Source organism: Mauremys reevesii, linkage group 2, assembly GCF_016161935.1.
Source record: "Mauremys reevesii isolate NIE-2019 linkage group 2, ASM1616193v1, whole genome shotgun sequence".
Lineage (NCBI taxonomy): Eukaryota > Metazoa > Chordata > Testudines > Geoemydidae > Mauremys > Mauremys reevesii.
In genome coordinates, this window is record NC_052624.1 from 119,985,274 (window position 1) to 119,999,409 (window position 14,136).

Below are 14,136 nucleotides of genomic sequence, written 5' to 3' on the forward strand. Positions count from 1 at the left end.
GCATGGAAAAATTCTGCCCAAACACATACATTTTGGAAAAGATAGAAACAACTGAAATCAGAGTCCTGTATGGGAAGTGTTGGGCAAGCTTAAAATAGGCAGTGTTACAAGCTCTAGCTATGATATTTTATTTAGCTTGTTTCCTGAGACTATCCCCAAATATCCTCTCACCATGTAAGGCGCTTATAGCAAACTTTGTAGAAATCAATCTACCTCTACCTTCAGGAACATAATGTTCTCCTTTGTTTTTCATAGCTGTTATCACAATCAATAACTGTATAATTAAAATCCCCCATTATCATAGTGCCTAGTTTTGTTACAGGCCTCTGTTTCATGTGTAAAATCATTTTCTAAAGAATCTCCTCTAGCTGCTTTGGGGGTTTACATCAACCTTCCAGTATCATCTGACTCCCTTTCTGGTCCTTAACATCTCTCCAAACTATCTTCACCATGACAGCCAAAATATTTATACCATTTGTCTCTCCAGACTCCATAACATTCTTCAGCATTACTGCCAGACATCACTATTCTATCCATCTTTTTTTATAAACTCTCTGCTTTGGTATTTGCACTGATGCCACATGAAAGTAATAGTTTAATCACCTTGTGTCCCTAATTCTCCTCTATGGCTGGGTTGCCCAGCCTGACATCATCTTCCACACCACAGGAGAGACCATGGTACATCATGGAAGATGTAGTCTGACCAGGAAGCCTGGTCTATAGGGAATAGGTCTGTGAGGCATCAAAACTATTACTGCCATAAAGCACCACAACAGCATTTTGGAATTGAAAAAAAATCAGTTTCCTGCAGCAAATAAAACCATTTTCTGATTGACTTGAATCCAAGAGTGGAGCGGATTCTACATACACTCCAACAATGTCATAGTGACTGTGCTCTACAGAGCTCTGAAAGGCATTACACCCCCATCAGACATAATGCCTTCCAGACCTCCTATTGGGGTGGGGCACCTTTGTATCATCCTCAATGTTGGGGTCTGACTATATATGCCAAAACTGAAGCCTAATTAAGCACTGAGATTGTTTATTTCTCTAAAGGCTATCCTTTTGCAACATTCCTTTTTTACCTCACAACTCTGTCTAATTTTTTGGGCTATATATATTGAGTGTTTGTGTATAGTGTGTATTGATACACATATTATTCTTATTTATTATTTGTACCGTCATAATGTTAGGAGACCATTAGGTGCTGCACAAACACGGAGCAAAAGACACATTTTAGATATTTATCCAAAACCAAAAATACACATTTAATACCTTGTAATACTGTCTATATATACATGCATTATGGAAGCAGGAAAGAGTCCATACAAATCTTTATTCCAGAAACTGATAACTGAGGCAAGGGCTGTGTAACTCACCGAGGGGAAATTTCACCTTCCTGTCCCCTGCTACAGAATTAAAGCATTTTAAAACCAAACAAAGGTTCAAGAACTTTTTCTTAATGTAGAATCTCAGGTTTGTTAAAAAAAGTTGTCATGCAAACATTCCTTAAAATATAAGGGAGTGGATAAAATGAGAGCTCATAGCCTTGCCTCCAGCAAATTCTGCAAATTCACCAGCAACATATGTCAGTGGCCTAGGATCCAGGCAGGCTTTTCTGCCCAGGTTTGAAAGAAAAGTCCTGCTAGTTTCTCACTGTCATGCGGTTGTGGTGCATGAACTGTGAGAATTCAGGCCCATGACAGAAACTGCACTAGTATCCTCTTATAAGTGAAAACATGTTTATATACCAAGGATGTTATTAACTGGAACATGCATAATTTCACTGTAATACAATCATTTTTATATTCAATTTCAAAGTATTCACTTGTATATAAAATACCTCATTCTCTGCAGCCTTACAGTCAGTGTTACACAAACAGTTTTTCATGCTTGTTATTTGGACTAAAAATATCTTTACAGAGAAAAGGTGGGTGAGGTAATATATTTTATTGAGTCAACTTCTGTTGGTGAAAGAGACAAGCTTTCAAGCTTACAGAGGTCTTCAGACCTGAAGAAAAGCTCTGTGTAAGCTTGAATGCTAATGTCCTTCACCAACAGAAGTTGGTCCAAAGAAGTTATTACTTCACGTGCATTGTCTTTCTAATACCCTGGGACTAACATGGCTACAACAACACTTCAAATAAAAACATCTGTGTCCTTTTTATTCTTACCTGTTGGAAACATTTTTCTTTTTTGTGCTACATGAGAATAAATATTTTCAAGAGTAATCTAGTATGTCATATTTTCCTAAATATAGTCTAGCTTGCATTTCTGTAAGTGAACCACTGGAATAGTGCATGTAAGTTTGTTCAATTTAGTCTAATGTTTGTATGGTTTAGGGACATGAAAGAAAAAACACTTACTTGTTTTAATGTAGATTAAAAAGAGAATTCTGACTACAGTCTTATCATTACTATTTTAGACATATTTAATTTTCTTTTTCAGAGATAGCTGTCACAACAACTATTGTTCCAGTGAGCTTCATATCACCCAGCAATAATAATGCTGTTTTAATCTTGTAACGATGTGTCTTCTCTAGCTGAATTAATAAGGAAACTAACAAAAAGATAATTTGGGCTATCTCTGAAATATGTGCTAATACAAAGACTATGATCAGTTCCCCTACATGTTGTTCTTAGTAATATTATGCTAATAAAGGTAAATCTTTTATTTATGTATTTCCTTTTCTTTGTAAACAATAAATATTGGAGAATTTGCATGAAAAAATGCTAAGGGCCAAATTCCTTCCTGATACAAGCAGGCAAAACTCTACTAAACTGAATGGCATTAGACCTGTTTCTACTAACCATTAATATGACCAATAATCTTACAATAATTTCCCTTTAATTCACTGATGTTATATCATAGCTGCTAGTGAGATCCAGCTTATGTATAAGTACATTTATTTATATGTACTTGTCAAACTATTTGTCTGCATGATGTACAATTATACCATTGCCCAATTAAACATTATGCACCTGAAATAATAATAATTAATAATAATAAAATGAAAATGATTAGGGGCCTGGGGCACATGATTTATGATGAGAGGCTGTGGGAACTGGGCTTATTTACTCTGCAGAAGAGAAGGTTGAGGGTGGATTTGATAGCAGCTTTTAACTACCTGAAGGGGGGTTCCAAAGAGGATGGAGCAATACTGTTCTCAGCGGTGGCAGATGACAGAACAAGGAGTAATGGTGTCAAGTTGCTGTGGGGGAGGTCTAGGTTGGATATTAGGAAAAACTATTTCACTAGGAGAGTGATGAAGGACTGGAATGGGTTACCTAGGGAGATGGTGGAATCTCCTTCCTTAGAGGTTTTTAAGACCCGGCTTGAAATGCCCTGGCTGGGATGATTTAGCTGGTGTTGGTCCTGCTTTGAGCAGGGGGTTGGACTAGATGACCTCCTGAGGTCTCTTCCAACCCTAATCTTCTATGATTCTATAAATATTGTGTAACTTTTTCCAAACATTCTATTTATTCATAAGAGGTCAAACCCTTTTCTCACTTAGCCCAAGTAATTGAACTGTGCACTGAGGAGAGCGGTGTGATGGAAGCAGAACTATTCAGTGCACTATTAGCACTGCAGCCACAACTGCATTCTCAGGCCACTATTCCCCTATGCAAATGAAAATAGCCAATAATAGTCATGGATCCACCAAACCCACCTTTCATAATTTCATAGGAGTTACAGCCAGAATGGATCAATAGATCATCAAGTCTGCCCTTTCCCCTAGCTCTCACATATATTTTACATCTGACAGGATTTGAGCTGTGCTCTATGGCATGTAGTGGGTGCAGATGCCTTGTATGGACTCCTTGAATCATGACTCCCTCCACCCCCATCTTTCATAGATGCTCCTTACCAGTAGAGCTGGTCAGAAAACTGGTGTTGGAGGATGGGGGGATTTGGATGAAAAAAAAAGCATTTTTTATTTAATTAATTAAATAAAAACTGATGATTTTTGGCCCAAACCCCAAATATTTTGGCCAAAAATTAAATATTTTGGCTTTCTTCAAAAAAGTGTTTGGTTTTTAGATGAAAAGATTTTGATGTAAACTTGACATTTTCTGCTGAAAGTGGACTCTTTTTGCCAAAAATTGTGTTGAGTCAAAAAACTAATTTTCTGCCAAAAAGTTTTTTGATGGAAACATTTTGATCAGCTCTTCTCAGCAGTACTACCATATTCAAGTTCTTTTGTTTCAATGGGAATGCTCAGGAGAGCTCCCAAAATAAGTAGCAAATGACATTCAGTGGTACTGAACTTTTAAGGAAGGTCATTCAATACCAATATTTCTTAAACTGCGCTTCTACTCTAAAAAGTGACTATATAAACATGGCAGCTTCTTACTACACATAGCTGCTTCCTGTGCATATGCTCCAAAGCCCATTGAAGTCAATAGAGAGACTTAATGGACTTTGGATTATCAGGCCCTGTGTTCAGAAATATATCTGCTTACTTCAAAAGTAAGAAAAGAATATGATTTTACAAAGTGTTACTCCTTTTAGCCCTGCAGAATCAACACAGCTCTTGAGAGTGAATTGGACCCCACAATCCCTGCAGGAAATCCTGTGAAATGTTAATGCAGACTGAAGAGACCCTTCTATGCTGTGAACCATTCCCTCTTAAGATTTGGTCCTGGGTCCGCATCTGTAGGGGAAGCCCTGAATTACAACCTCAGTGAAATCTTGCCAGCTAGAAGCCAGACTGAGGGAGAGGCAGAAAACCCCAGAGCCCATATGGAGATATCAGCTGTATGGATAGCCCTGGCCATCTGCCTTCCCCCCAGGAGCCAAACAGGTCTACTGAATCTGCAGATTCTTCTAACTGAGACTGTTCATTTTGCAGGGGACAAGCCCTGTCCTGCCCTTTCCACCCACCCACCAAAACATCAAAATGATCAGGGGAAAACTCCACAAGGGAAACTATGATGATTTACTTCCCCCAGGGGTCAGTCCCACAAGTTTTTTTCTGACAGAAAGAGTGGCTGCCCCATATGTATATGTATCTAGATCCAGTTCTATACAGATATCTCTTTCTCTGTACACACACACACACAAATACAGGACTAGCACCCGCCACCCTTATTCACACTGAAATCAGTGTGACTACTCACATGGTAAGACGGTGCTCAGGATGAATAAGGATGGCAGAATCTGTCCCCTTTTTTTAATGTTTAAAGCAGCTGTAATTGCAATCTTTAAATACTGCTCTGAAAAAGGTCTTTGTCAAATTACAGTGCTTTTGTTTCCTTACAGAATTAGTTGTTTTGTTGCTGTAGAGCCACAAAGAAAGTGCTAAGTTAATGCAAGTTTTCATATAAATATGTGATGTACAGTTTAATCCCAAAAATAGGTGATATGTGTAACATTTTTGGCATAAATCATGCTAAAAGCACAATTTCTGTCTTTTTCACATTAAGAAAATTCCCAAAGTACTCCACAGAAAGTTCCCAACTCCTAAATATCTTGGCAGCATGCAAAGAACCAAAAGTTAGGTATAGTGTGGCCAAAGAGGTAGCATTTATTCTTTCCTTTTATTTCCATTTATAAAAAAAATGAGGAGGAGGAAAGAAAGCTCATTAATTTAAAATACAATGGACATTCTTTTGGCTTAGTATGTCCTCTTGGCCACATTCCCTTCCATATCCCAGAACATATCATGGTTGAGACAGCATACTCAAGAGATAGTAGTGTGCAGGTACAGCCATCACTGGAGGAGAAATAGCTCAGTGGTTTGAGAAATAGCTCAGTGGTTTGAGCATTGGCTTACTAAACCCAGGGTTGTAAATTCAGTTCTTGAGGGGGTCATTTAAGGATCTGGGGCAAAAAAAAAAATCTATTAGGGACAGTACTTGGTCCTGCTGGTGAAGGTAGGGGAGTGGACTTGATGACCTTTCAAAGTCCCTTCCAGCTCTATGAGTTGTATATTTATCCACACAAAAGGATAAATTAGCTCCATTTGTATCTTCTTAACCAAGCATGTTGTATGACCAGACATGCCAAACTAATTGGAAATTAAACAAATATAGTATTTATGGAATTACTTTTTTTTTCAGTTCCTGAATACTGAAGCTGTATCATTGTTCTACCTCCTTCTGACTGTCAACTTTAGACTGAATCTTGGCACAGATTAGAAACCTGACTTTTTTAAAAGAAGAGTTTACATCTCAGTGCTGGAATTGTGCTGTGAAGCTTACATTGCTTCATATTGTGTAATGTTGCATTACTTAATCCTCTGACACAACAGAACATAACGGGCATAATGGATGATAATAGCAGAACTATAACACTAAATTCCATCCCTGCATCCTAACAAGTATCTCCTTTGGGTGAATAACCAAGTCCACTAAGAAGCAGAAAATACCACCATTTGCAGGCAGTCATGATGTCCTGGGTTATTAGCTACACCCCTCCAGGCACACATTTTTTACTGGGTGACTTCCATTTCCATTGGCTGTTTCCTTCATCTTGTATTATGAGAAAAGACACATTTGCCTTCTCTCTGCCATTCATTATTTTATATACCTCTATTGTGTGTCCTCTTGTTCTTCTCTTCTCTTAGGGTTGGATCCAAAGAAACCATTTAAATCAATAGAAAGGGCCATACACTAAGCAGCTCTAATATTTTAGTCTCCCCTCAGATACAGTTACCTCCATGCCTCCAACTGTTTCGATTACTCATCTCTATGACCCCTCTGTTTCTTTTCTGATATATTTTTTAAATTGGGCTTCCATTTTTGCAGGCAGATTTTTATATCCATGGGGACTTGCACTGACATTTTTTGCCTGAATTAAAAATTAGGTCTCTGTAGGTCAAAGAAGAGTTTAAAAAAATGAATTCTGGTGGACTGAGACAGAAGGACAGGAAGTCCAGATTATACTGCACCACATTACACTAACTTTCTTCTTTCCATATGGAAGGCTAGCTACAGAGCCCAGATGTTGAACACATGTGATACGCTTTCAATAGCCACATGTGGTCTGCACATTTACAGGCGTATTTTGTGACTGACTTTAGAGCTTTCTCTAAGTCTCTTACCTGGGTAGAGTGCAGATGGGCTGCTATACTTCCTCCTTTCTACATAATATGTCCTATTTTATTTACCTTCAAGTCTTCTCTTGTTTGATCAATTTGTGAATGAGGTGCTTGGTTAATCCCAAGTGAGATCTATAAATATTATCTTTTATGTTAAAAAGACATTTTCCTCATAACTCTGTTTTATGCTTAGAAATGTGTCCAGGCTTTTAAAGCTGCTTATTTCCAAGCAAGCAACCAACAGGCACATCAGTTAGGATTTTTATTTTTTTTTACAGGTCAGGGAAAAAAATCTCCATCTGCTCTATTGGAAACTGTAAGGGTCTTTCCATTTACTTCAATGGGCTTTGGATTAATCCCGAAAACAGCATAGTTTGTATTTAGAGATAAGAGGAAAGATTTGAATTTCTGCCTCTTCCCTCCCTCCCCCCCCCACTTTCTTGAAATAAGTTCCTGCTAAATTTTGCAGTCTTTGCTAGTCATTCACTTCCTTTTCCATTCTTCTTGCTTCTTAAACTCGTTATGCTTAGTATACTTGAAGGGGACCATTTTAATAATAATCAGGGGCAAACAGAAGGCAACATGGTCCAGTGGGTAGGACAACTCACTATCTAGAAGTCAGGTGACATGGGTTGTTTTCAATATTTCTATTACAGCAGTGCCTAGATGCTCAGCCAGATTGGGGCCCCAGGTACTGTATAAACACATAACAGTCCCTGCCCCAAAGAGCTTACAGGCTCTGCTTATGAGCTGTTGTGTAACTTTGTGAAAGTTATTTCACTCTATGTGCCTCAATTTCCCAAATTATAAAATAGGACTAATGATACCATATTTTTAAAGCCAGCTGAGAGTTACAGATGCAAACACTGTATAAGAACTAAGTATGCATTTTTTGTAATAATTTATCATAAAATGAGATTATCTTTTTATTGCTGAAGTATCACCCAAGACATGTTGGAATATCCTTAGCAAGATGTTTAGCATAGAAAAAAGATTCTAAAGAGGAGGAAATCAAATCCTTAATCTAAGCAGTTTAAGAGCATGCATAGCCCTTACCAGCAGCACTGCAACTGCTCTTCTGCACAGCTCTGCATTCAGACTTAGAGGCAGATTTGCAAATGGATCTGAATGGATACAGGAGTCCACCTGTGTATGTCCAGTTGCAGTATCTGGCTCCTAATTAAACAAACAAGAATATTAATGATAGATACTGTCTTACAATTAGAAGGCCTGCCCCTGCTCCCTACTGCATTAATAATAAAATCTGTCCAGGGCTATGATGAGTTTACAATCCAAGGACCAGTCTAAACTTACAGTCCTTGGCCCTATTGCAGGTGCAGGGGCTAGTCGTGTGAGGTACATGTGTGTATACAAGGAGATTCCCTCTCTTGGTGCACACCACAACAGACTAAGAGGTAACTGTAGCTCCTGTACTATGAGACGACACAGTCATTCACAAGCAGCTTCTAGGGCAATGAATCTCCACATTGGCTCTTTAGCCAGGGCGGAGTCTAAATGCAGGATCTGAGCTTAAGACAATGGAAATACAGGATTATTTCTTTGTGAGTTTGTTTCAGATTTGTGTGCTAGCCTCTTGCTCTAACTTGTGCCAATTAATAATAGTCCTCAAGATCATGCACAAGCAGGAGATAGGTGCACACTGCATTGTAGCTCCCACTATTCCTGCTGCCCTCAGCATGCTTCTCCACACCCTGCCATGCCCCTGCACCAGGAGATGAGAGAAAGGTGTCATAGGAACCAACCACACTGGCTGTCTGATTACTGGGGACTCTCTTACACTAAGGGAATCTGCAGTAGGAGACTTGTGGGTGGTTTCTGCTCTCTGTGTACTGACTGAGAGACAGAAATAGAGTGGAGCAGGCCAGAGAATCTGCCCCAAAGCATGGATTGTGGCCCCTGGCCTTTTAAAAAATATTATGTTTGGCCCTGAGGCCAGAATAGCTAATCACTATTGATCTAAACGAATTCAGTCTGAAAATTAATTTTTATTTTTGTGTCTGGAAAATAAAAGGTGAGGTTAATGGAGAGATGGGCAAGTAGAGAGTACTGGTGAGGGAATACCTGGTTATGTGAGGTGTGGATTCCCCTTGCCTTGTGCAGATTCCCCAAGATGTGTATGGTTCTCAAGGAATCACAGCTTGTTGGAGCAGAATCACTGACTTTTGTGGTGTGCACTTGCAGAGGAATTCCTCGGATAATGGAGTTTTCTCTGCTTCATACAGGTTATTCCCACCTAGGCTGGAATGAAACCCTTAATTTTCTCTTAGTCAAGCTGCTTTTTTCACCTTTCCTAATTGGTCATTTATTCTTGGTCCCTCATCACGTTGTTGTTGTTGTTTTTTTTTCTTGTCTCTAAACTTCTTTCAATTTGTTAATAACTCTGTCATTGACATGCCCCACAATGAAACCAATACACCCAGGGAGATTGCACCAAAGCAGTATAGGGAGAGTTGATTATTACCTCCCTTCTCGGAGAGGTTTCAGAGTAGCAGCCGTGTTAGTCTGTATCCGCAAAAAGAACAGGAGTACTTGTGGCACCTTAGACACTAACAAATTTATTTGAGCATAAGCTTTCATAGGCTACAGCCCACTTCATTGGGCGCATAGAATGGAACATATAGTGAGGAGATATATATACATACAGAGAACATGAAAAGGTGGGAGTTGCCCAACCAACTCTAAGAGGCTAATTAATTAAGATGAACTGTTGTCAGCAGGAGAAAAAAACGTTTGTAGTGATAATCCAGATAGCCCATTTAAGACAGTTTGACAAGATACTTAACATGGGGGAAATAGATTCAATGCGTGTAATGGCTCAGCCATTCCCAGTCTCTATTTAAGCCTAAATTGATAGTATCTAGTTTGAATATCAATTCAAGTTCAGCAGTTTCTCATTGGAGTCTGTTTTTGAAGCTTTTCTGTTGCAAAATTGCCACCTTCAAATCTGTTACTGAATGGCCAGAGAGGTTGAAGTGTTCTCCTACTGGTTTTTTAATGTTATGATTCCTGATGTCAGATTTGTGTCCATTTATTCTTTTGTGTAGAGACTGTCCAGTTTGGCCAATGTACATGGCAGAGGGGCATTACTGGCACATGATGGCATATATCACATTGGTAGATGTGCAGGTGAATGAGCCCCTGATGGCATGGCTGATGTGATTAGGTCCTATGATGGTGTCACTTGAATAGATATGTGGACAGAGTTGGCATCGGGCTTTGTTGCAAGGATATGTTCCTGGGTTAGTGTTTTTGTTCTGTGGTGTGTGGTTACTGGTGAGTATTTGCTTCAGGTTGGGGGGCTGTCTGTAAGTGGGGACATGTCTGTCTCCCAATATCTGTGAGAGTGAGGGATCATATTTCAGGATAGGTTGTAGATCTTTGATAATGCGCTGGGGAGGTTTTAGTTGGGGGTTGAAGGTAACGGCTAGTGGCGTTCTGTTATTTTCTTTGTTGGGCCTGCCTTGTAGTAGGTGATTTCTGGGTACTCTTCTGGCTCTGTCAATCTGTTTTTTCACTTCATCAGGTGGGTATTGTAGTTTTAAGAATGCTTGATAGAGATCTTGTAGGTGTTTGTCTCTGTCTGAGGGATTGGAGCAAATGCGGTTGTATCTTAGAGCTTGGCTGTAGACAATGGATCGTGTGGTGTGTCCTGGATGGAAGCTGGAGGCATGTAGGTAAGTATAACAGTCAGTAGATTTCCGGTATAGGGTGGTGTTTATGTGACCATCGCTTATTAGCACAGTAGCGTCAAGGTTCGGTTTTGGGTCCGATTTTATTCAATCTATTTATCGCTGACCTGGGAACCAAGAGTAGGAGTGGGCTGATAAAGTTTGCGGATGACACCAAGTTGGGAGGTATTGCAAATTCGGAAAAGGATCGGGATATCCTCCAGGGAGATTTGGATGACCTTGTAAACTGGAGTATTAGTAACAGGATGAAATTCAATAGTGAGAAGTGTAAGGTTATGCATTTAGGGATGACTAACAAGAACTTTAGTTATAAGCTGGGGACGCACCAGTTGGAAGTAACGGAGGAGGAGAAGGACCTAGGAGTCCTGGTTGATCGTAGGATGACTATGAGTAGGCAATGTGATGTGGCCGTTAAAAAAGCTAATGCGGTCTTGGGATGCATTAGGCGAGGTATTTCTAGTAGGGATAAGGAGGTGCTAGTCCCGTTATATAAGGCGTTGGTGAGACCTCATTTGGAGTATTGTGTGCAGTTTTGGTCTCCCATGTTTAAGAAGGATGAATTCAAACTGGAACGGGTACAAAGAAGGGCTACTAGAATGATCCGAGGAATGGAAAGCCTGTCGTATGAAAGGAGACTTGAGGAGCTTGGTTTGTTTTCCTTAACCAAAAGAAGGATAAGAGGAGATATGATTGCACTCTTTAAATATATCAGAGGGATAAACACCAGGGAAGGAGAGGAATTATTTCAGCTCAGTGCTAATGTGGACACAAGGACAAACGGATATAAATTGTCAGTCAGGAAATTTAGGCTTGAAATTAGACAAAGGTTTCTAACCATCAGAGGAGTGCAATTCTGGAACAGCCTACCGAAGGAAACAGTGGGGGCGAAGGACCTCCATGACTTTAAGATTAAGCTAGATAAGTTTATGGAGGAGATGGTTTGATAGGATAACGGGCTTAGTCAATAGGTCAATTAAGTGCCACACTGGTAATTAGTACAATGGGTCAATGATAGGATATTGTTAGCCTTTTTCCAGAGGGTATGGCTGGAGAGTCTTGCCCGCATGCTCGGGGTTCAGCTGACCGCCATATTTGGGGTCGGGAAGGAATTTTCCTCCAGGGTAGATTGGCAGTGGCCCTGGAGGTTTTTCGCCTTCCTCCGAAGCATGGGGAAGGGGTCGCTTGCTTAAGGAGTGGGTGGATCGGCTTATGTGGCCTGCATCTTGCAGGAGGTCAGACTAGATGATCATAATGGTCTTCGGATCTCGAATTCTATGATTCTATGACTGCTTGTGTGGATTGGTCTAGGCTGAGGTTAATGGTGGGATGGAAATTGTTGAAATTGTGGTGGAATTCCTCAAGGGCTTCTTTTCCGTGGGTCCAGATGATGAAGATGTCATCAATGTAGCGCAAGTAGAGTAGGGGCATTAGGGGATGAGAGCTAAGGAAGCATTGTTCTAAGTCAGCCATAAAAATGTTGGCATACTGTGGGGCCAGGCGGGTACCCATAGCAGTGCCACTGACTTGAAGGTATATATTGTCCCCAAATGTGAAATAGTTGTGGGTGAGGTGATGTTCCTGAGCATGCTGCTCAAAATTGCATTTGTCTTTTTGGTAGCCATATCAAATTGCAAGCTCATGTCTAACTTGCTTCAGTCTCTTATCCCAGGATTCTCTCAATATTAACCAGCCTTCTTCCTTCCACTGAATGTTTCAGAATTTCCCCCCCCCCTCAGATGAATTAATTTGCATTTTTTTTAAAGTTTAATCTCATTCTCATTTTCTGATCAGGTTTCTAATCTATCATGGTTCCTTTGTATTATTTTTCTTAACTCATGAGGTATAACTCCTCCCAACTTTAACTAGTTAAACTGTTTATGATGGCTAACGTATCTCACTGTCTCTAATCTAGCATCTGGTGCAAAGCTCATTTTCCTCATACTATGTCCTAGGCATCCAAAGTTCCATGGTCTACTCTTTAAAATGGGCACAAATCACGGTAGTGCTTCCAGAAAAGGACTTCATTTTTGTTTCAGAAATCTGGATCATCTATACACCCAACATCAGTGCTAAGCCTTTTGAATGAGCTTTTTGTAAGTAGTATTTTCAACTAGGGTTAATCAATTGAAATCAATGGAGTTACACCAGCAAAGAATCTGGTGCTATTTTTTTTAAAGTTCAGATACAAAATATGTTGTTTCTAGCATTCCTAAGATTAAGAATAACTTTATTGGTGTATTATGAATTTTATAACAGAAATCAAGTATTCAAGGGTCTATTCTATTAGTCATTACTCACAATAGCTGTCATTACATATGTAGCCTTCTTAAAGCCAATGGTGCCACTCATAAGTAAGTGATTGTAGATTTCCATTTATGATAAAATTTTAGAAAACACTATAAATAAAAGAAAGACTAAGCAAAATAAACGTGGGACCAATCACATCTCTGAAAAGAATATAGATAATTAAGTCAAACATGAATTTTAAAGTGTTTCTCAACTGTATATCAGGGCTTTTCACTTTTCATCAAGCAGAATGTGCCAGGGCAGACCTAAATCACAATAAACTAAAAATAATTTCCCTGACCTTCAAATATGACTTTCAATCCATATCTGCCATTTAAATAGGAAAATAGCAACCTGGCACAACTAAGATAAAGCATATGCCTTAACTGATTCCTGGAATAAAAAGAAGACAACTATGGTGTTTGCCACAGGCATATGAAATAGATAAAAGAAAGATAAAAGCTTTAAAAAACTGGACAATAATGAATATAAGGGAATGAAGAAAAGAAGAAAGATTTTTTTTCCCAAAGAAAAAGGAAAAAAAGTTTTTCAAAAAGAAGAAAACCGTTTTCCCTGAGAAGCAGAAATCTGGTATGCTTCTTCAATCTTAATAAAGCATTTAGGCAGAGAGAGCTCTCTGACACTTGAAGGGAGTAGAGACTGAAATGTTTTACCTCTGACATAAAGTCCTACAGTAGTGAGTTTTTATATTTAATAGGATGCAGGGTCATTTCCCATGGGCTATTTAGTGGACCTTTGTAGCTTCAAAATGTGATTCTTCCCTCCGAAGTGCCTAAAGCTGATTTTTAACCATGATTCATAAATTCTTCAGAAGACGATCAAGTTAGGTTTATAAATTCAGGCTGTGATAGAATGCAGCCTTCTTCTGTCTGTCTGTAAATACCAAAAAGAACTGCTAGATTACAGGAAAATAACCTTTTTAGGTTTATTTTTTTTCTCATTGTCCTTTTTCAACAATAAAATGACTGTTTACATGAATTCTTAGTGTTTGCAAAGGAAAGAAGAAAGGCAGAAAGAGTGAAAAAAGCAAATGACAGGTATAATGTTTTCTGAGATTCTGAATTACATAATTCAAAG